At 38.5% G+C, this 24,214-nt stretch overlaps 1 protein-coding gene and 1 long non-coding RNA gene across 2 annotated transcripts in view; one reads left to right on the forward strand and one right to left on the reverse strand.

Moving 5' to 3' along the window:
• ADGRL4 (adhesion G protein-coupled receptor L4) overlaps positions 1 to 24,214 on the forward strand; it is a 129,608-nt gene that overhangs the window by 33,610 nt on the left and 71,784 nt on the right. The window lies entirely within an intron of this gene.
• LOC306805975 lies at positions 1,850 to 24,214 on the reverse strand. The gene is made up of 6 exons (XR_013775350.1): positions 24,096 to 24,214; positions 23,682 to 23,826; positions 13,443 to 13,603; positions 12,410 to 12,499; positions 9,994 to 10,128; positions 1,850 to 1,948 (listed from the first exon to the last, which is right to left on the reverse strand). It is a non-coding gene; the product is annotated as an uncharacterized lncRNA (long non-coding RNA).

Genomic DNA, 24,214 nt, shown 5'->3' on the forward strand with positions numbered 1-24,214 from the left:
GGATAGGAAGGCATGTCAGAGTTTCATAACATTTCTGTAGCTTTTACTGGAAATGTCAATGTATATTGCATTATTCCTGATCTAAAACCCACCCACGTATGCAAGATGTGCTATAAAACACTGAGGCATAAAAATAGATAAATAAATAAATAAAAATGCATTGAAACTGCACTTGATAAAAACAAACTAAATCCAGAAAAATTTAACTTGACTCAGAGCCAAAACACTTCTTTTCTTTGGATTTCACTCCTAATTGAAGATGAAAATAAAACAGATGCTAGAAATGTCAATTAAACACATTTTTCAATCTGTTTTTTATCGGTTTTTACTCTTTATACATGGACAGACTTCTCCTTTCAAATTATTACTAGTCCTTTTTATTTTATATTTATTTTTTAAGCAAAGGAATTTTGTTTCTCCCATGGAGCATGACTCAGTGTGTATACAATTAGTATGCCCTCACAAGACTCCTTTGAATGTCATTTTCCAGCATTGAATAATTTCTTTTTTTAATTGTAAGAGCCCATTAGAGCCATCATTTGTAAGTATTTCTACAATGGCTGGTGCAAATTACTGCTACCTCTACTGCTCACCTGCTTGCTGCTTTATTATAATATGAATTATAGAGTTAGATCCTGTAATAGCTGCTCTGAAGACTCATTGTAAAACGAGAACCCAAAGAAATTATGCATAAGAGACTTCAAAATTTTCATTCACTTTTCACTTCTTGTTCTATTTGTTTCCAGTTTTTTCAAACTAAACAGTATGACCTGAGAAGTCTGGTTTATTGCCTACCTCCCTGTTACATGTGCTTTGTGAGGAAGATTTGCCAGTTTTCTAAAGAATAAGTGCAACAAAAACTTAGAAAATATATACAAATTGCTCTTTTGGTTTGGGGGCTTATTTTGAAGAAGAACTCTTGCAAAATGTCATTCAGGGTCTGTATTTATCTTCCTACTTTTCTAAAGGCACGGTTTTCTCCTTTGGTAGATTGGTTTGAAAGGTTTGACATTCAAAATGTTTACAGTCTGGCAGCTGGCTGTGTGAAGAGGAGCTGAATTTGGTGCTGAATTTGGTGCAGGGTCTGTAGTGCTACAGGGAGGGGAGGCTGCCCCTCCTTGCTCCCACCACTCCCGTGGGATGAAGCTTTGCAGTCACACAGCAACCCCGGGAACCTCCAATCGTTTGCAGCTTGGCTGTTCCCAGCTGGAGCAGCTATGGGTCTGTCACTTGTGAAACACCCATCAATTCCACCACAAGCCTTTCTAGCAGCACGGGAGCATCTGTGAGTCCAGCTGTTCCCAGCTGCTGGCTGCACATCTGGTTAACGCCAATTCCCAATGGGAAGGAACGGTCACTGCTCCCCAGAAAAACTCCTTGCCACTGGTGGGACTCCCTGCCCTTTTGACTCCTTGATGTTTCAGTGTCTTTGCAGGACACTCAGAAGCACACGAGGTGATTTTCTACCTCAAAAGAAAAAGAAGAGAAAGGATAAAAAAAAAAGGTGTTTCCATCAGGAAGAAGGCTGTGGAGAATTGAATGAATATCCAACAAATGTTGTTCAAAGCTTATCTTCAAATGAGCAATCAGCTCCAAAGCCCTTAATAAAGGGCCTTATCAATAGAACTCAGAAGTTACAATTTCTTTTTACAGTGTGGATATATTTTAGGTTTCATTTAAAAGCTTTTTCTGATAACTAAATCATCATACTCAGTTACTTATTTTTAAGAAACACTTCACATTTACGTTTGGTGAAAACTGTGTGAAGCTTTATTTAGTTGGCTCATTGTTAGACAAGGGCAATGGAAAAAAAGATCACGCTTGGAAAGAATTCCTTGATTTTTCAAGATTATTGTTTTAAACTACTAGCACAGGATATTTGAAGACTGTCCTGTTCAGATGGGTATACAGAGACTTAGGAGCTTTCCAAGGTTTCATTGGAGTCTGCCTAAGATTAAAAAAAAAATAAAAAACAAAAAACAAAAAACAAACCAGCAAAAACAGAAAAAAAACTAGAAAAAACCCAACAAAACAAAACAACCAGAAACCCTCAGTCAGTGTTTATTGTTTTTATTCTAGTTTTGCTGTAATTTATCTTTGATATTAGGATACCTAGATTGATTGGATCACCTCAGATCATCTAACAGTGAAGGGGATCCATTTATTTATTTTGAAGTGGTCATTTATTTCCTTTTCTTTTCTATTCTTCAGGCTTATGTTCTGATCTTCCTCAGCTAAGGGTGTTGGATGGTTTAGCCTAAATTCTCTGAGGAATTTTTTTATATCACTTTTTGTAACAAAGGCAACGCCAGAGGATTTAAATCACTTTTATTTCAAAGATTTTAGCCTAACTAAAACATTACATTAGGCATCTGAGAACATGGCATTTGTGTGTTTCTCCCTCTCCCTAGATAATATTTCTGCTGTTCTGATATAAATGAAGATAGACTATAAGCACACAAAGGTACATTTTTTGTACCATTTTCTTGCAAAGTGCTTTAAGGTACAGGTTTAGCTGAGGACACGGGAGCAGCATGGCAGGGTGGAGCTCCTGCTTTCTGTCCCCAGCAGAGTCCATCTGTGCAGGTCCCACACCCCAGCTGGGTGTGTGTCCCCAGCCTGCTGCAGCCCAGGCCCAGGGCAGAGCCCAGGGCAGGCTCAGCTCACAGCCATCAGTGACTGTGCACAGCTGCATCTCTGCAGCTCTTCTCTTAAGACAATATCTGGGGAAAGTTTCTCATTTTTCTCAATGAATTAGCCAGCATTTCTGTTCCCTCCATTTAGAAGATGAGGATTAAGAGGAACATCATACCACAGGTATTATTAGACAAAAACAATGGATATTAAGCCATTATTTGTGCATTAGCAAGTTTTCCCCAGGTAAGCTTTATCATTTCAAGACATTTTGTTTTGTGTTGTTCTTCTTTTTTTGTCTAATCACCTCTAAAATTATGAACACTCCAAGAATAAAACATCCTGAATAGTAAAGCAGCTTGAAATATTCATAACTGAGAATGCAACTGGAAATGCTCATAAACAAAGTTGTTTGGAGACCCCTTTATTAATTTTTAATTTATTTTCAGTCAATTCCTTATTACTTCCAAATTCCTGTAGGGGATTCTGTTAATTAGTCATGTGTAAAATATTCATTAAAAACAGCTTCCTATTTTCTTCTTTTATTGCAAATTTACATTTCTAATCTTATAACCAAAATAAATGCCATTGGGTAGAGAGACCACATTAATTTTGATCAAACCCTTGAAACAGAAACCCAGAGAACAAAAGATATGGTAATAAAATCGTAGTTACATTGTGCTTTCAACTCACTAGAAATAGGTATGCATATTTTAAACTGTTGTCTTCTTCAGATATAAACAACAGATACTTTAGATTATTTCAGGAATTCTTGTTACGAGAGAGATAAAAAAACAGCAACAAGCAAATGGGAAATCAGAGTCTCTCACTGGTACTTTCTGTGAGCACTCATCCTTCTGAATTTGATACTGCTTTTGAAATCTTTCCCAAAATGGAGGCAAAAAGGTTTCCAAACAAATTGAAGATTTTCTTCAATCTCACTTTTTATCTAATGATTAAATAGAGGAAATGTGCTCTTGTGATTTAGTTGGATCTCAGAGGTCTGAATCCAATTTTTCTTCTGATATATAGCCATTTCCTGGCAACTGCATCCCTCTGGACCTCAATTCTCTCCATGTAAACCCTGATTCATATTTCTGGCCCTGAGAGTTCTTAGGTCTTATACTCAACTTTAAATATGCAACGAGGCCAGTGGCAGGGTTTGATTACTATTAGCAGCAGAAGTTGAACCTGTGCACAAATGTTTATGGGTCAGAATATCTGCACTGAATATTCCAATGAGCAGGAAAAGGGGGATGTTTCTCTTGAAACTGTATCAAGAAATGTGAACACTGCTGGGTTTGGACCACAATCTTGTAATATTGTGTTTATATCATTGCATTTATATTATGGTATGCTATGATATATGTCCCTTCTGTGGAAGTAAGGCTAAAACATTATTTCTTCTTTTTCCCATCTACTTTGGCCTCTCTCAGCATAAGCATGGAGGGATAATTCCAACAAACCTGTGATCATTAATAAATGTTCTGTGTGCAGATCAGAAGCCAAGCCCAGAGCCTGGCAAAGATCTCCACAAAATCAGGGGTCATTATTTCCTTTCATTGGGGCACACCTCCCACTGATATAAGGCATATGGTTAATTTGCTAAAATAAAGCCAACTTGGTTTCTTTGTTTTGTTTTGTCAGGATGGCTGATACTCCCAAATATGTTATTATTTTTCTTCATTTTCCCAGAGAACAGACACTAAAAAAGCAGGGGGAAATACTCTGGAAATAGTACCTACTGTTGAGAAGAAAACTCTGTGAAATAAATAATGGCAAAATATTGTCCAAAGTCACCATCTTGACTAGTTTATCTCTTTTTACATTAAATACAGAGAGGCTGATCCTGTTTCCTGCCAGGAAGAGGCATGAGGAAAAAGTGAAAACACATCCTGTAAGAGTTATGGGAATACAAAATTTTGTATGTATATAGGAAAAATAAAGAAAGCACTGAACAACAAAGACTGTTGTTCCAGTCTCAACAGATCTGGGACTGGAATGACTGATTTCTGAATGAGCACACTGAGGCAAATCAGCATACCTTTGCTACTGCCAGCAATTCTGGGCTTGAAGTCTTTCTTCCCCCATCAAACCAATCCAGTTGTAAGAAAGTAAGGCTGGTACAGAGCATTCATAAGGTGATCAGTTCTCTTATGAGCTGTTATCAGCTCTCCTACAAGTATCCTGAGCACCAGAATGGTGACTAGCATGGGAAATAGTAAGACAAAGAGTGCAGAGGCTGTTCCCTACCTGAGGAGAAGCAGCTGAAGCTCATTGCAGAAGTAAAAACGTCAGAGCTGTTGAATGCTCCCCCTACCCAAGTGCAAATTAGTTATTTCAATCTCCAAAGTAATGTTCTTTTCTCTAAATCCTATCCTGGGCATTAAAGTGGAGGACAAAGAATAGGGATATGTGGAATGGTGCTGCTGGCAAGCAAAGTAGAGCCTTTGTAAGACCATTGTGGAGAAGGAGGCTCAATGGCATCTTGACTGGAGAAATCTGCGCTTCATGTTCAATTTCCATTTCAGGAACCACTTTTCCCTTTGTGATGTCATTTACAAAAAATCCACTGGACATAAAATGCATATTTTGTGGTATTCTGAATGTAATTGAGGCCACTTAGAATTCCTTTGAAGCTTCTTTCTGAACTGGGAATGCTGCTGACCTGAATTCTCCACTCAGTCCCACACACAGCCTGTCACTCCTGGAAGTGGTGAGAAACTGCAAGTGCCTCTGCTTGGTGGTCTTTTGTACTCAGCTCAAGCTGAGTACACATTACTATGCTACAAGCATAGCTCATGCGCCCCTGTATTCATCCCAGGAGAAAACTGGCTTTTCAATGGCCATTTTATGTGTATTCTTCCCCTCCTTTATTCACTGTTTTTCCCCCATCACTATATCTGTAATCATTTTCTAACTAACACTTAAAATATTGTTTTATAAATTGTGACTCACCATCTCTTCCATTCCTTGATATAGAGCTCATAACTGCTGCTCCATCAATACCCAGAGTCCCCCACAGATGCTTTTAATGTATATAACAGTAACTCTAAGAAGATATTTATTGCTGCTCCCAATTCCAACAATAGATTTGGCCAAGACCAAATTAATCACTGCCTTAAAATCACTAGAGATTATGTAGTACGGTGCTGGCTAAGCTGAACCATGACTCAGCCTGATAATACTCTATCTGAAAACTAATCACCATCCACCATATCATCATCTTGAGCCAGCAATTCATCTCCATTATCTCAGTGGCTCTCCTGATTGCAACTAGATCAAAACATCTTGCTGCAGTCCAGATTAATTTTACCTCATCCTTTTTTGCCCAGTTCAGTGTGTGGAAAAAGTCGATCGGTGATGTTAGCCTGAGTTCAGCAGACGCAAGCTGACTCTGCTGAGATGCTTTCCACTCCATCAGTTCTCATAAATTAATTCCTCTGTGATCCTTTCAAGTTCTTCACCTGGAACAAAAGCCAGGTTGAAAGTTTACGTGTCCCGGTCACTCATTCTTTCCTCTCTGTTTAAACTCGAGCACTACATTTTGTTTAACATTTGGGTGCTGGAGCCTGATCTGCACAATCAGTCCCATCAGCAGATGCCCCCTGCCATCATCTCTGCTGGTTCCTTGTCCCCAAGCAGCAAAACCCTTCAGATCCCAAAGTATTCTTTGGTTGACTTAAGTGTATGTTTACATTCCCTTCACTGAAGATCAGTTTTACATTTTCCCTTTGTTTTCTTGGATTTTGCATCCAATACATCTTTCCTTCTGATTAATTCCTATTATAAGTATGAAGAGAAGTGTTTACACGGTAGTTATGCCTTGCCTAAATCCTTGGTGATTGTTTCTCTTTCACTGTTATTCAAAAATCTTACTCAGTCTTTTGTTTTTCTTTCCCCTAGACATTTTTGAAAATTCTGTTCTTTTGTCTTTAATATTACAGCATAAGAGTTTGCTATATTTTGAAGAATTTAATTTCCCTCCTTCAGTTCTTCAGTGCTAGCAGGTATTTTAGGTGTTGTAGGGGCATTTTTAATCAGGGTCTCTCTCTTAAGAAGTCTTATGCAAATCTGTTCTCTACTTAATACACTTCTGTTCGGAAGGAGAAGGTTTTTAATGTTCCAGTTAAAATTCTTCAAATACAAAATTCACAATACAAAAATGTTAAATAATAAAAAGTGTGACTACATCACAGAAAAAGTTTTAGCAAGGGACTTCCATAGGTCTCAATGAAATAATTAAGAAAGGAGCCATGGAATATATTATTCCTATGGAAAAGTTGTAAAGTACATCTCTTTGGAGACATTGTGTATGTTTTGCACAGAAACTGAGGCAATCTCCAATTAGGCTCACATTTTGATTTCTTTGACCTTTTTAATGTGGTCAGCCAGTACAGGAACAATTTGGTAGGACTGAGGGTAAGAATGTCTGCTTCAGTTCTCTGTTTGGGATTTGGTGGAGATTTTCCATTTTTTCCATTTTTCAGTGTTTTCTGTGTATTGCTGTTTCCCTACCTCTTTATTCTTGATTTCATACTAGTGTGCTAGGACGATAATTGTGCTGGGAATTTTATACAAAACACATGTTAATTTTTTTCAAGGATATTGTGCATATGCTGTAGGCTATAATTGTTTTGGAAGATTGCACTGAATTAGAAAGAGTACTTCGATTCAAAATGAGACAATATTGTGCCCTCTAGGACTCTCAAGATGTATATTTAGATCCTGCCTTGACAAAGACTTTGTACATAACCTTGGCATGTCCCCTCATCTCTCTGTTCTTCATGTTTCCAGCTACCCAGCCAAGACAGAAATACTCCCCATCTCTCATCTCTTTGGGGTAGACTGTAGAATGCTTTGGTGTTTTGCACAATTTTTCCCCAGAACAATCACTTCGATTTTAGTGGGATATCTTTGATGCATGGAAACTCTGCCAAAGGCTTTTTTTTTTTTTTTTTCTAGCACTGGACCTCATTAGAAGCTTAAGAGGTTTATAAAGCTTTATGCAAAATAATTTCAGTGCTATATGACATATGTTGTCTCCAAGAAAACACTACATAAATTTGCAACTAATATGTCCTAATTAAAAGCTGTAATTGAATGATGTTAAGCTCTGAAATGAAAACTATCCAATAATTTTCTTATGAAAAGACATAAATTTTCCCCTGTAAGCTTGAATCTTTTCCTTTAGCTCATGAGATCACTGCCCAGTTGTTTTCTTTCAAAAGTGTATATCCCTGTTATGAGAAGCCTGGTATTTCTATCCAAAGTGCTTAATATACCATATTGTAAATACTTTCCCAAAAGAATCAATCTTCAGCCTTAAAGGTTACTTCACTTTAGTGTGCAATATACCACAATTTCTGCTGTTTGATCCGTTTGAGCTGGGGAGTTGCTAAGATTATACATGGTTTATACTGCATGGATTTTTAATGTTTCACACATTAGCTTTTAAAAATTGCCTTCATATTCCCTATATTGATTTTTGTGGCTCCCAACATACAGCACCCGCTGAGTGGCTTTGCCAAACTCTCCTGATGAAAAGATGATATAGGAATCCTCAGCAGGGGCAAAGACAACCACAGATTAAAAAATCTAGCATCCAGTTGACCATTTTTCTTAAGCCTCATTGTAAGGTTTTTTCTTCTTTTTTCTTCTTTTTTCTTCTTTTTATGATGGCATGCTCAGTGTAACTGCCTAAGGGCATGCTTATTATAGACTGTATTTTAAAGCTGATTAAAAATAAATTTTCCATGCCTGTCTGAAACTTATTCCACAGAGAATCTTGTTTCATATCGGATGAGTAAAAGGATCTGTTGCTTATGTTCACCTTTTACCTCAGCCCACGTTTAAAAACTTGTATCAAATTTCCATTGCACTTCATTTATTATCCAGTCTTTCTACTTTCATCAGAGGAAGCATTATAATGACTGTGACTTTGAAAACTTTTATAATTAATGTGTGCATGTGTACAGATATATTTATATATTATTATATTTTATTTATACTACTTATAAAAATTAGGCTATCGAGTCTGACAGAATGATCTTGGTACCATAATAAACAGACCTCTCTTCACAATCATTCTGCAGCACACAGGACTTGGCAAACTGTCAGATGGCAGGATGAAGAGGTAAAGAGCAGAATCTGCAAATTCTGGCTGTGCACATGGGAATAGGTTCTGGGCTTTCCAAGAACTTGTGGAGAAAATGAAACTTGGCAGGATCCATTCGGAAATTCATTTCATCTGTTTTCATTTTACACTGTCTGTCATCTAGTTTTTGATCACTAAATGAAAAAGAAAAATGAAGTTCTGCCATATGCATTCTATAAATTTCAATTTAGCTATCAGGTGTCACACCTGCCACAATTTTGCTTTTTGCTGCATTTCAGACAACAGACATAATCATTTGTTTGTGTTACCAATGTTGGTTCAGGAAAGTTTATTTATGGTGGTATTTGCAGTAAATCTGCTCATTTCCAACCATAGCTGTATAAACCTACCACTTGAAATATAGACAGTTATGTCAGCCTGTATAGGAAACACATTGTGCAATGTTAATTAAAAGACACTATTTGTCATCTCTGCCCCTCCACTGAAATGCCCTGAACCCTGAAACTGGCTGCTATGATATTTTGAACAAGGCCACACTCTACACGTTTCAGGCCCAGTTCCTCTGCATGGGAGCAGTGGTTTATCTGTCCTGTGTTGTTCCTTTACATGGAAGGAGTGGTTTACATGTCCTGTGCCCAGTTCCTCTGTGTGGGAGCAGTGGTTTATCTGTCCTGTGTTTTTGCATGGGAGGAGTGGTTTATCTGTCCTGTGTCTTTGCATGGGAGCAGTGGTTTATCTGTCCTGTGTTTTTGCATGGGAAGAGTGGTTTATCTGTCCTGTGTTTTTGCATGGGAGCAGTGGTTTATTTGTCCTGTGTTTTTGCATGGGAGCAGTGGTTTATCTGTCCTGTGTCTTTGCATGGGAGCAGTGGTTTATCTGTCCTGTGCCCAGCTCCTCTGCATGGAAGGAGTGATTTACATGTCCTGTGTCCTGCACTCCACCTCCCCAGGGGACTCTTTTCCCTGACCCCTCAGGCTTTGCTTGGGTGAGGTGACTGATGGGCTCTTGGGGGTGTGGCCATTCCAAATTTCCCTTGCTGCAGTTTTTCTGGCCATGAAACCGTGGCTGGAGCCTTCCCCACATCACCCACCCACAGTGCCACAGCCCCACCACAGCTTTGGGCTTTGCTCCCTGTGATGCTGCCCACACCCACCCACACCCACCCACATCCACTCAGTCTCAATGCACCTGCACTCTTAACAACTCACTCACTTTTTATTTCATATGTCCAAACTTCATACCTTAGAAGAAAGGCTCTGTGCAGGGTAAATTTATGCTGTTATTAGCCAGCAGGATTAATAGCAGCAAGTTATCTCTCCATGAGCTGTCATATGTATTTATGCTGGAACCTCTTCTCCAGTTGTGTTTATTTTTTTCTATAGAAAAACATAAAAAGTGAAGTTGAAAAATTCATAAATAAATTAATCTCCTTGCCAAGCACCAGGAGAAAGAAGGGGTAGGTCAAATTTTGTTGGAAAACATTGATTAGGTGGCAATGAATTTTTCCTTGGCTCTATTTCAATTTTTCTGAATTGTTTGGGTCAAGAAGAGATTGATGGAAATTTAAATAAAAACTGAAATAGAAGTTAAATTGCTTTGCTCTGATTCAATATCTTGATATTCCTGTATTCCAAATTGAAAGGATTTTTCTACTTGAAGTTCTTTTTTCTTTACCAGTTTGATTTTTAAACTGCTATCTTATGTTTTCAGGTAGTTCATGCTTTCTCATTCTGACTCAGGTGATTTGGAACTGTTTCAGACTTTTTGGAATTGCTGGGAAATCAGAAAAGGTTCATGTGGTTCTACACAGAGTAGATATATAAGCCTATTGAATCAATTTTTTAATTTTCTCTTTTCATATTCTCTTCTTTAAAGACAAAATATTTGAGCCACAATGTGAGATCAGGTATGCAACACAAAGTGCAAGAACTATCTATTAAATATTATTGCAGTAATACAACACAAGCCATATAGCAGTCTTACTAATAAAACAGCATGATATCCTGTGTCATGCTGTATACATGGGTATTGTTACTTTGGATCATAGGATCATTTTTTATTTTTTAAAGTTTGAGGGCAGGATGGAATATTAACAAAAGCATTCATAAAGTTCAGCTTTAATTTATACAGTAATTTTTAATGGCATTTCATTGTAGGGTTTTATTCTTGACTTTGGATAGGTAAGGAATTTACAGAATCTCAATCAATTAAAGTAATTTTGAAAAGTTCTGATATGTATTCTGATAAATGTTGGTCCAGGATTTGAGAAAAACATAATTCACATTGAGGAAATAAGGCAGAGGACTCAGGGTGACAGTGAACATCTGTAGTGACTTACTGGATACATAATTTTGAAACTAACCTACTTGAGTTATAATGAGAAAGCAGCTGTGGGGGAAATTGTCACGTTAAGCATTAAGCTTGAGCATACTGATAAGCAGAGGGGTGACACCCTCCTCACACACATACACCCATACTCTCTGTCATACTTATCTAAAGGGGAGCACATCTCTCAATGCAGTATTCATACATTTGTTAGCTTCTTAGAGCACAGATTTGGAAAAATGGTGATGAAATTAAAACAGCAATTAGCTGGACTTCATTATTTTTCTCTTATTCTTTCTCTTTGTTTTCCTGGTATTTTACAGCTTGGTTTTTTATTGTAATTTCTTTCATGGAACAATGGCAAAGCCCTACATGTCCCTGGTCTCCAGTGGCTGCTGTACAACTCTGCAGCTCAGCTGTGCCAGCAGAGCCAGTGCCCCATGGACAGGCACACTCCTGCCCTCCTTGAGAGCCACACTCTGTTGTGTGCCTTTCACAGGAAATCTACTTAAGGGTAAAAATATACTGTTTTATACCTGCATCTCTAAGGAAGCTGAAGCACCATATAGCTATTAATAAAACTGTTGGGAGTCAAGAATATCAGAGCATGTATCTCTGGCTTTTTTAGAAACTGACAGATTTAATCAATTAAACTCCAATGTTCTATTCATAGCTCAGGTTTTTTATGGTACAAAGATTTGCATTCCAATTAGTGCTAGCAAAAAAGTTTTCATGTTAACCTGATCAGGAGTATTTCCCCCTCCTTGGTGTCTATCTTATTCCATTGAGACTGCAGTGATGTGTCAGGAAGAGCATCTCTGTTACCTTCTGATTGAACAAAACTCTCTTAGGGTTCCTTTGAAATCTTGAGGGCTTGTCACTTGAGGCATTATTTTTTTAAGCATGAACAAATCTTGTCAGCCTAAGCTGAGAAATCAGCTGTATTTTATCAGCACTTTGGGATCAAACTTCATGTTCAGTATTCAGCATTGGGTGCTGTGTGTGAGACAAAACTAGAGGTTAAATTATGCTTTAGGAAGACCACCTCTGGTGACAGGGGGATCAGTTTATTACTGTTTCCAGAACATGCTTGCAAAAAACCCAAAAAACTCAGATACTTTTGCTAGTGTGCTATGTAAAGTGCTTAGTATCTTTCAACCGTGCTTATTTATGTAGGCATATTATGTTGAATTAACTACAGCTTCTTTAACTTAAAGTGCCTTGAATCCACACACAACTTTTTAAAGAGAATTAATTGGCATCATAGGTCTTTTGTAATTAATCCTCCTTAAGGCTGAGGTAATGCTGCTTTGCAGCAGGTCTATCACTTACCCAATTACTCACTGATTGCTGTGCACTCTAGTCTTCCATCTGGACATCTGTAGAGCTCTGGGACTCAAATAGCTGCATGCTCAGTCCCATCTGGAAGGGTGTCACAAAAGCAAATGTCTACAAGATGTTGTTGGAATAAATAAAACTGAGATGGTAATTTCTGCTCCTACTTCCTGTGCCAAGTCAAAGGAAAAATATTCTGTGGTAGTGACTGAAGGCAAGAGAGGACCAAGCCTCAGTCAGTGCTCCCAATACTTTCCTGTTTTCCTGGAAAACAGAGAGCACTTTAGCAAGATGTTATATCACTGTACACGTCCAGTGCGCTTACCAACACACTAGAAAGTTTCTGAAAAATTACTGAAGCCAAACAGGAGCCTAAGAAAAGGTGACAAATTCCCATGATACCATAATGAGAGAAAAACAACCTTTCTATATAAATGCTGAGATCTGACCAGAAGGAGACTTTTAACAGTGCTCATAAACTATAAACTTGGAGACATTGAGAGCTCCTCATGCACATCATTTCTGTGTGCCTGTTGTGAAATTTGTAAAAATCGGAAGTGGAATGTCACTCCCAAGACTGAGCTGTGCATCAGTGCTGTAGTGCAGTGATAACATTGGATTTGAAATGCTGCATTGATGGGTTAATTTGAAGTAAGTTTGAAGTAAGAGCACTTCTTAAGGCATTTTTTATAATTTTAAAACATTCTTTATAAGAGATGTGTGGGAGTGGGTGTCATAAAAGACAGCTCATGGCAAAACAGAGAGTCTGTTTTAGTGTGCTTGTTTCAAGACAGGTTTTATCTTTTGAATTGTCCAGGTCTTCTTCCATTTCTGAGGCAATTTCTCACCCAGGGGCAGCACAATATGTTACAGACCTAGCCAAATGTCCTTAATGTCTGTAGGGGACATCTATAATACCACATTTCCCACTTGTTGCTGCTGACTTCCAAGCTTTTATTTCTTCAGTATTTTAGGCAAGAAAGGTATTAAATTATAGGGAGAAAAAGGTTTTCATGTGGATATTCTGTACCTTCAAATGAGCACCAAGCAGTTTAGTGGGATCATCACCTTCTCTGGCATAAAATTCTTCAGCAGTGCTTTTCCTCCCAGGAATTCATCCTACCAGACACTGATAGCTTGCCAAGGAAAGCAGCAATGTTGCATTTTCTGAATGCATTTGCAGAGAGAGGCCTCCAAAGAAAAACAAACCAAATAAAACAAAACAAAACAAAAAACAAACAAGCAAAAAAAAATACCCAAAACTACCAATAACACTAGAAGCCACACACTGCTTTTTACTTCATCCTCCAGATTTCTTTCTTCTGAAGTCTTAGTGCTGCTCCTCCAAAGTCTCATGGGCAAATCCATCTGGCTGCATGAGTGCCAATACAAGAGATTATCCTGCTGATATTGAAGGCTGCTGTAAGTGAGCAGTGTGTCTTCCAGGCTGCTCTCATGGCAGTTTGGAAGTGGAGCTGGCAAAACACAGCTGAGTTATGGGGAAAGCACCATGGCAGTGTAACACAGCCAGTCTCAGGCCTCCTGCCAGTGGTTGGAGGCATCTCGTACAGCACGGTGAGAAAAATCACAAGGCTGATGCACAAAAGTTTGCACTGGGTTCCTTGCCAAAAATGTCACTATGAAGTAAAAAAAAACCCAGAATCTGTAAACGAAATGGTTAACATGAGAATTTCTGTAAATCAGCTCTAAGTAGTGTGTGGGAGCCCCTTCTATTTAACATCATCTAGCACGGGCTTCTTTGCCTCATTCTAAAATTCCCATGTAGACAAACTTAGTATGCTAAAAAATTAACAGGATAGCTTAAAGTTTGGGAGTCATTATTTTTATGTAGATTAGCTTAATTCAGTTTCTTTTGGCCTTTTATATCTTACATCAGAGGGGAAAATAATACAAAATTGTTATTTCATCTAGTGGCTTGAGCACAGAGATAAGTACATATGTTAAAGAAATGCTTAAAGGTTTTTTTTCTTGTAATGTAGACCAGTGTGAGAACCCTGAGAAAAGAATAAATTACAAGCATGTATAATAACCACATGTCAGTTTAAAAACCATGCAATAGCCAAGCATGAAGGGGGGAGTTAAAGGATTATATGTGTAAGAAGTAACTCTAAAATTTGTATTATTTTAGGTTTAAGTCCCACCATTATAATTGTTTCTAGTGGTGTTTTTACATGCTATTGAGTAATAGTTTGTCCACACCCTGGCTTTTATCAAAGGAACTGCTTGCACAGAGATTGTGCTGACAATAACCTCTAATAAGCTATGGTCACTTAATTAAACAATTTGGAAGCTTAATTTAGGTGACATTTAAAATTGAAATTTCAAGTGCGTTATTCTATCGTGTTCTGTCTTGGTATTGTTCAGTAAAATACTGTATTCAAGGAAATACATGAAATTACAATTCAAAGACTGTGATAAGAATGGATTATTTTTGTACCATTTTTAGCTCTCATTACAATTTTTGTTGCAAGACTAAGTCTACAGATTGAGTATAAAGTATATCAAGCTTTAAATTCAGTGATAAGTCATTGTTAGGAAAGAGAATTTTGTGATAACACAGGCAGTAGATTAATCCGCTCTGATGACAGCCCTGCAAGTGTATGAGGAACAGAACACAGAGCAAGATTTATCCATTGCATTGACAAGGACGGTGAGGGGAATGGGAAATGGAACAAAATTAGTCCATTTGCATGACAGCCTAAGACTATAATCATATGGTTCCACTCAAATCCTGCAGTAATGGAACATAAAGAAAAAAGCATGAATAAGGCACATCATTTAAAACTATATTGTACTCATCAACCTTTCCAGCGTCTGTAGAAAACATAATCAGGGAGGAAAAATTAATTTCAGCCTGCTAAATTGCACTGTAAATACAGAGGAGATACAACAGAATTGTTCAAACAAACTTATTCATGTGGCTTTCATAAGTTTGGATGAATTCAATCTGCTCTGTATTCACAAAGATGAGACTATCAAACTAAATCCCCAGCTAGCATAAAGCAGCATAGTTCCCTTGACTTCAGTGAACTCAAAATCTCAAAATCTCCAAGGAAACCCTCTTCTTGATAGGGAGGCTTCAAAAATATTGAAATAAGAGATAATTCAAGATACCTAGGGGAGAATTTTTGAAAATAAAGATTGACAAATAATGTGAAATATAGAAGAGCAAATGTATACATTTGTCTTCTGACTCCCTATAGTTCCCTAAGCCACACTGGAATTTCTCACAGGCATCCATTTGTGCACCCAGATGTTTCCAGGATCGTGGCTGTGAGCTATAGGGAAGGGCTTTGTGACCTGAAATCCAGCATATCATTATTTAAATTAATTAAAGCAGCTGGGATGAGTGTAAGGGTTATAACATATCTACTATATAATGCATATACTATAAATCTATAGCTGGTTTATTCTTTAAGCAATTAAACTGAAAACTAAGGCATAGGCACCAAATAAATATGATGTCATTATTGGAGAGCTCTTAAATGCTTTGTCTAAAGGTCAAAGTCAGAATTACATTAATTTAGTCACGAACCTTTGCACTTTCTCATCTAAACAATGGAATCTCATTTTAATTTCCTTTCTTTTTCCACTTTAAATACAGGCATTTCTGTGAAGGAAGTTGCATATGACTATCTGCACGTCTCCTTTCCTGCAATCTTATGAAAAAAGCTGTATCATATGGTATAATCAGCACTGGCTGGGCCACATACATACAACAGCAGTGTGTTTTGAAAATATTTTAAATATTTAATCTGAAAACATCTGATTTAGTAAGTGAAGACTTCAGTGTACTAGTGAAAGCTGTTCATGCACAGACTTACTGTATTCCAGTTCTTTTAAAGAACAAGTCTTATAGCTATGCATGAGCAAAATTTCTACTAAATTTAGTTTGCAGGCAGGAGTTTATTCAGGAAATGCCTGCCACACCTGGGTGTTCACACACAGAACTACATACAACTGAGGCAAGCACATATTTCTTGCTGCTTTTTAAGTACTGCAAACCATTCTGTCCTGTTTTTGTCATTACACTAATGCGTGGAGTAGACCTTAAAACAATTTAGGCTAATCACCCAAAAGGCCAAATTGTCCACTATGAGTATGTGTGTGTGACATTGTGTTCACGTGGAGCTAAACATGGAGCATAGATTTGAATTTACTGAAGGAACTGTGGTGCTGTTTAGGAAGAGGCTCTCTTCCTTGTATGCGCACTTACCATTTTTAAAAAATAAGGAATAAAGTATGGAGGCAATCAAATTAAACTGCTCACCAGCTACCTCCATTCAACTTCTGGGCATTTTGGAGACAAATCAATTTAATCACTTGTCTACAATGGTATTTCTCATGCACTATGTCACAGTATTGCAGATTGCCTGCCTCATTCACAAGCCTTGCTTCTCTTTCTCTTTTCAGCATCCACATGGATTCCAAAGATAACCTCGATCTAGGTTAGCACTGCTGTGCAACTCATACAGAGTTTCTAAAAGACTGGATGGGTCCTTAACTGCTATTATAAAAATAGCTCATTCTTTTATGGCCTTCGTTTATGACACATCTCATTATGTTATTTCAGAAATACACAGGGCAATGTTTAAAAAGGGGCTGTGCTTGGTGTAAGCAGGGCAACCTCTGCTGTTCGAGTGAGGGAGGCTCTTGCTTCCTGAGATGGCAAAGGTGGCCAGGGCCCCAGGAGTAGTGTAAATGTGGTGAGGAGCCCATGCAGATGGCACCTGGGCAGAAGGCTGCAGGTCTTTGCTTGGCGTTGGGTGAAGGCTGGTGGAGATGTTGAATAGGGTGTGTCAGAAATGCTGTTCCTCACTTGTGTCAGATTGCCTCTGCACAAGAAAGGAATAGGCTTTCAAATATACTCTTAGCTTCTGGGATTCTGTCCCCTTTCTAAAGATATCTCCACTACTGAAATGTGAATTTTATCTAGGAACGCGCAGGTGGAAATTTTTGGAGGGATTATTTGTATACAGGGGTAAAATGTGAATCTCCTGCACGCATTTACACTAGTAAATTTTTAGCACTCAGTTGTTTGAAGAAAGTGAACAAGGGCTAGTCACGAATGCTGTGAAAATGGAATTTGCTTTTAGCTTCAAATGAATATTCATGAATAATTTCCTCCGCTATTTGCTCACCACTCATATTTAATGATATGGGAAATGGAATGAATAACAAGGTGCTGAAATTTGCTGACAATACACAATTATTTAAGTTAATATAAACCAAGGAGCAAAGTGAGGAATTTCAGGAGGAGCTAATAAAACCTGAGTGACTGACTAACAAGATACCAGATGAAGTTCAGTGCAGACAGGTACAAGATAATGAACACTGTAAGAAATAATTTAAACTACTTGTGCGTGTTGATGGGGTGTGAATTAGCTCTAACCTCTGGGTTAGGATGGCCGTGCTATCCAGCAGCAGAGAGGAAGGAAAAGTGCTGTAAGCCAGGGGGAAGTCCAGAAGAGAAATACCTCTTCAGTCCTTCTCCAGCCATGAGAAGAGCAAATTTATAGAAATAGATAGAAATAGTGACCCCTAGACCTGTAAGAAGGAGTCCAAGCTGGGAAACAACAATCACTAGATTTATTTATTTATAATTAATTTCTCTTTTGGAAGATGAAAATTACATCAATTTAAGCTAAAAGACACCACTGAAAGAGCAGAGTCAAACAGCTCCAGCTAAACTTGCAAGTTTACTTTCAAAGTCAAGAAAGTAAGCAGCAAGTCAGCAACATACAAATATGCAACTCTGTGAGGGGCATATTTTGAGTTTCTTCAAGTCATGCCACAATCCAATGTCTAGCATAATAGAAAAAACAGAAAGTTTTAACAATGAGTTTATAAGCTTATATAAGGATGCTAACCATATTTCAGCATACTTCAGGTTTTCATTTTAAACTGCTCCAAAAGAACTTGCCAGCATTCAGTCATTAGTGCCCTAACACCAGAGAAACATGACCCTGCAGCATGAGTGAGGGAGAACATGGCTCTAAGTCACTGGCCCAAAAAAAAACTCTGAACTTTTCCGTAGCTGCTACAAACTCTCTGCTTTGTAGTACTGGAGTCCAGAGACAGCTCTTTCTGGAGTCAGTCCACATGAGGAACATGCCTTACCAAGTGACTGATGTGATAGAAAAGCAATTGGATAATAGCAGGGTTGCCTGAGGACTGTCCCTCCTGTCCATGCTCTCTCTCAAAGCATCATCTGTGCTGTCATTGAATGGAGAGGCTTCATTTACACTCTGCGTGCTACAGGCAACTTTTCTCCAAACATTACAACTTCCCAGCAAATTCTCATGTTCCTGAAACCTTTAAGGAAGGAGATGATATCACAGAGAAGGAATATTACAGAATAATTGTTTTATTGGCCCATGCATCACAGAATACTTTCTGCCTGGGAAGGGATAATGCAAGCAGTCAGTGATTATATGATTGTTGTTTGTAATGCAGATGTTTGGGTTTGACTTAAAGCACTCCTGGCAGTTCATATGATGAACTTTCCACTCTTGGTCCTAAATGATCATTTGTTATTTCCCTCCTCTGAGTATTATTTTGTTTCCTGTCATGGTCCTCAAGTATTTTTCCTTCTGTGAGAGCTCTCAGATAGGAAATGAGCAAATTCTTGAGGAGTCACTGGGAGAAAGGATGGAGGGGTAAAGTGGGGAGGAAGGAAAGAGGGCAAGGGGAAGAGGGCTCTGGCATTGGCAGGACTGTGAGAAGTGAGGCAGAACACAGCAGCAGCAGAGTGCCAGAACTTTCATGAGCTGTCAGCTAGGGCATCTGTAATTGTGAGGGACTGAGAGGATGGAAAAGAGCATCTTCTTTTCCAGTATTGTGTATACCTCACTCTGACCACAGTTCTGTCCATTCCTGTGGTCACACCTGCTCCTCTGCTCCCTTTGACCTACAGGATACAACCCCGTGGGAATGCAGGACCAAATCCCTTGCTTAGGAACAAGTCATTCTTCAAAAGACATTGAAGTTAATTGATAAGACCCCAAACCTTATCATAATTTAACCAGTTTCCAGAGTGTAACCTGAGGACAGGAAATTCAAGATGGTTTTTGTGGGATATTGCTCTGCTGGGAGATTGACTGTAGCATTGAGAGGGTAAACACCTGACAGGTGAGGACAGGGACTGCCAGTCTGGGAGTGGCAGGCAAATGGAAAGTGTCAGAACCCTTCTCCCATGTGATGAACACAGAGATGTCATTGTGGGCCTGTAGGACCCAGTCTGGTTGTCTGGTGGTTCAGATGTGAGCCTGCACTGTAAGAGCCCTTTGCTTCTGATGCTCTGGTATAAAATGAGTGCATTAAAAGAAACTGGTTGTCTGGCATTTCATTGGTGTAATTATTCATGGAGTTCACTCTATTCCTCCTGCAGAGATGTGACTATTGTTACAATTTCACTGTAGCATGACCAGGAGAATACAAACAGACATGGAAACTGAATTACTTTATCCCTTTTAGCTGTGGGGAACTTTATACTCAATCTGTACATCTCTGCTGTATTAGAGCAGATGCAGAAACAGAGCCCAATTTCAGGGCAGTTAATCTGGCTTTCAGAAACATTGCATTCACTTTAAATTCCCTTATTTCATGACTTCATCCGAGGTAAAACAAAGAGAAGAAAGGAACTGTCTCTGAGCACTGAAATGTGCCATTTCCTTCAGATGGACATAGCTACGCAGATTTAGGAGGATGTGTGCATGCATATGTTTATGTGACTTTGTGTGTTTATTGCTTCAGAATTGCCTAGAGTTACATCATCCCAAGAGATCTATTCAGCCCTGTATGCTCAGATGGAATATGATGTTTGCACATAAAATGATAAGGATTTGTAAAGCACTCAGACAGGAAGGTGAGGTGAGACAGTTATAAAACAGATGCTGACACTACTTTTGAGCTAGAGCCCTCTGAGATAGGCTGCCCAATGATTGAGTAGCCTGTGTTTGAAAAATACTTTCCATGGACTTTTTTTATTTGAAAATAATTTTAACCAATAATGGAAATTCATTATTTTTATCTGACATTTAAGTACGTTTTCAATTGTATCCAGATTTCAGTGACTAGAAAAAAAAAAACTATAATTTTCCTGGTGACAAAGATAAATGAAATATTTCTGAAGTATTAAAAAGACCATCTAAATTTTTGAAGTGATAGGACTCGCTTCGAAACCGATAAATAAATTTGATATAAAAAACCACAGCAAGCATCAGAGAAGAAGCTTTATCCAATGCATTTGTGCATCCTGTCTGTTTAACATCAGAGTTTCTTTTTGGTAGGAAACTTGGTGACTCAACAGTCACTCATCAAAAAGAAAAAAAGCAAAGACTGAAATATCATGGTCATAATTATAATAATTTTATTATTGGCATTAAATATTTATTATCCCAGCATTCAGTATCTGATACATGCATGTACTTTGTGATCAAGATGTGTGTGTTGCATGCAAATGCCTTTGGCTGTTCTGCACATACAGGGTGGATTATACTGGAACACTCTATGATGGGTTAGAAACTGGCCTTTGAGGGTGTTGAAAATACACAGAACTCAACATCAAGGAGGCTGAGGATTTATCAGCCCTATCCAGGGCATTCAGGATCCCTCAATCTGATACACCCTCTCACCACCTCCTTTGAGGATGACCTGTTGTGATCTAAAAGTGCAAACTAGCAAACAGCAAATTTGGTGAGATTCTTTCCTATATATTCAGCTAGTTGTCCAAATTTGATCACACCAAAAAAATATCTTTAATACAGTAGATCATGTTTCTCCTCATTTAAAAAAACACGCCCAATACTAGCTCCATTCAGTTTTTGTTCCTTTGTTGGCACTATAGGCAGTTTCTGGAATGAAAGCAGTGCTCTGTATTTATCTATATTTATCTTTTGAAAGCTATGTAAGATTGAGCTCTAGAAAGTCATCAGCTGTGCATGTTATTTTCACAGCATTGTCTGCACAATCAGCATCCCAATTACCTTTAAAACCCCTATGAATAAATAGGTTTTTTATCATGATACAAAGCTTGAAAAATACCCAATAATTTATAAAAGCAGGTTGATGTCTTCCTATCAGTTCACCAGCAAAAAAAAAAAAAACAGGTTGAGAATTCTACAGTCACATGTAAGATGTTGCAATCACTGTGATCAGTAATCAGAAATATGTGTTTTGAAGTCAAGCATGTTAACCTGTGTATATTCATTTACTTATGCCTTCCTAACTCAGCCTTGCAAAGATAAATTAGTCCATGTATAAAATGAGCAACATAGTTAAGTATAGAACTGGGGCTTTGTTGTCCATGGATAAGAATGGAAAGATTTTTGAAATATTTCCACAAACCATTAATTTTTAATGTTTCTTAATGATGAATTCTGCAGTACTGACATTCCACATTCTTATACCCATTTTATTTAGCTTAGACATATTCTCCACTCTTTGGGGAATATGCATGTTTGTATATGTCCCTCCTCCCTGCCTATAAAGACAGGAACCCATCAATACTTCAGTTTTGTGACACCTCAATATTTTTTTTCTCAGCATTTTTTTAAATTTTGACAGCACAAATTTGAAAGTGTCTCCTTTTCATGTGTTCACTTGCTCATCTCCACTTAGTTTAACTCCTGTGCCTGTATGCCAATAGATATTATCAGTAAATCCTCCTGGTTTAATCTCCAAAATGCCTCAGAAATCTCTTCTTTCCTCTTCACTTTCCCCATAAAATCTTTGTCAAGTCCATCCTTCTCCACATCCATTCCTATTGCGACCTTGCTGTCTTCAGCCTCTAAATGACACTCACATTAGCCAGTTTTTAAAGTAGTGTAATGCAAAAGTAATCCACTGCTCCCAGTATTGAGATCTCATTAAGATATTCCTAAATCCCTCTTCTTCACTGTCTCCCTATTGCCTTCTAAATCTGATCGAAGCTCCTTTTATCACCGAGTTGCTCTTGACCTAGCCTACCTTCTCCTGTCCTTGCTCTGTTCTTCCTCATCTTTCTTCTTTATGTGCTCCCTCCTCACCCATTGCCAGGCACAGTTAGACCTGTGCACTGCCTTGGGTGTCATCCACGATACCTGTGAGTGCAGCGAGCAGGCCAACAGCACTGTTCCAGGTGCAAAATTCCTGATGTGATTGGCAGAGTCCCCCTTGTAAGTTTGCATCATTGACTAGTGAAAAGGTGTTATCATTGACTAGTGAGAAGGTGTGCTCTTTTAGCAAAAAGAAAAAGAGGTATTTGTCTCCCAATGGTAAGATTATGGGGTTTTTTCTGAGTCATTCACAATTTCTCCTCTGAATCAGAAAATGGTTTTTTACTATAAATTTACTATTACTGGGATTATGAAATTGCTCTCCAACCAGTCTATCTGGATACCCCTTGCAGAATGCTGATGTCTAGACAAAATTGAAATGTACATCTCTGACCTGTAAAAATGTGTTTTGAGCTTTAAGGCCTGAATATTAGGTTGTAACTTCTTTCCCTCTTGCTTACTGCTAAAGTCTTTTAGCTTGATTTTGGGGAGTAATAGGACACAGAACAATAACATATTTTCTACATTATAGGTTTTCAGCCCTATTATTCTACTGAAGTTTGGCAGCAGTTAAACTTGGTCTGTCAGTTAGTACAGACCAGCTGAGCTTACAGCACATGCCAGCAGCAGGGACAGGACGTGCAGATCAAAGCTGTCCTCAGGTCATCTGACTGACTGTTCCATGTCTCCATGCCTCAGATTACGGGAAAACTTAGCAAAACAAACAAATTCCTAGTCCCTTCCTCTCGTGCCCTGTAAGTCCTCCCCCCATCACAAAGTCAAACAGGAGGAAAAAAGTCTTCCTACACCTGGACCCTTTGTTCATTACTCTGCAGTTCATCAGAAATTAACATCCGGTTCCTGGAGCTTCGTCTCCAGGAATTCTTTTTGTTTGCCAAGATATTCCAGAAGTACTTTTTGCCAACCTGACACCTACGTGCTGTTTCTACGTGCCTCACACCTCTGTGGCCTGAGAAGAGTATTACCCACTGAACTCCAACCAGCAGTGACCAAGAAGCTGGACAATGATGGGGAGCAAATGGTTCCAAAAAAGTTTAGAAAAAAATGTTGCCAGATCTAGAGACAATTCCCAAGAGTAGACTGCCACTTTCTCATTTGGTACCTACCAAAGTCCCAGCCTCAACACTTTCTAGTCAGACGTGACATATTTTGTCACAGTGACATTCCACAGGCTTGTGTGTTTTATTTACCTTAGAGAGATTCTCCATTCTCCCAGCAGCATGGCTGCTTGTGCACATCCCTCAGCTTGCATCTGTAAGAACAGCCACACACCATTGCTTCAACATGAGAGTTGTCATTACAGAAAGCTGGGAAATTACTGTAGGCACATTCTCCCTGGCAAGATTAGAGAAAATATTGCCATATCAATGCATGATATAAGTTTATGCTGAAGTCTCATCATGGTATAATGAGAATAGCAATCTCTGACATTAAACATGCCAAATGCTGTATCAAGCATGTCCTATTACACAACCCACAAACTCATAGAAATTTGGTTTCCTTCAGTTTCTGAGTTTCCTGTCTCTTTCCTCCCTGCCTATGTCTTTGTTTTCCTCACAAAGCAGAGTTCAGTGATTTCCTGTACCTCCCTTACATCCCATTACCCTTAAAGCAACCTTGCTCGTCCGCAGTAAAGATCCATCTCAAAGCTGAAGAAAGCAGCAAGAACAACTGCAGTTAGCCCAGGCTGATTCCAAACAAAAAGAGTCTGGGGCTCACATAT

This window comes from Erithacus rubecula (genome assembly GCF_903797595.1).
Source record: "Erithacus rubecula genome assembly, chromosome: 10".
Taxonomy (NCBI): Eukaryota; Metazoa; Chordata; class Aves; order Passeriformes; family Muscicapidae; genus Erithacus; species Erithacus rubecula.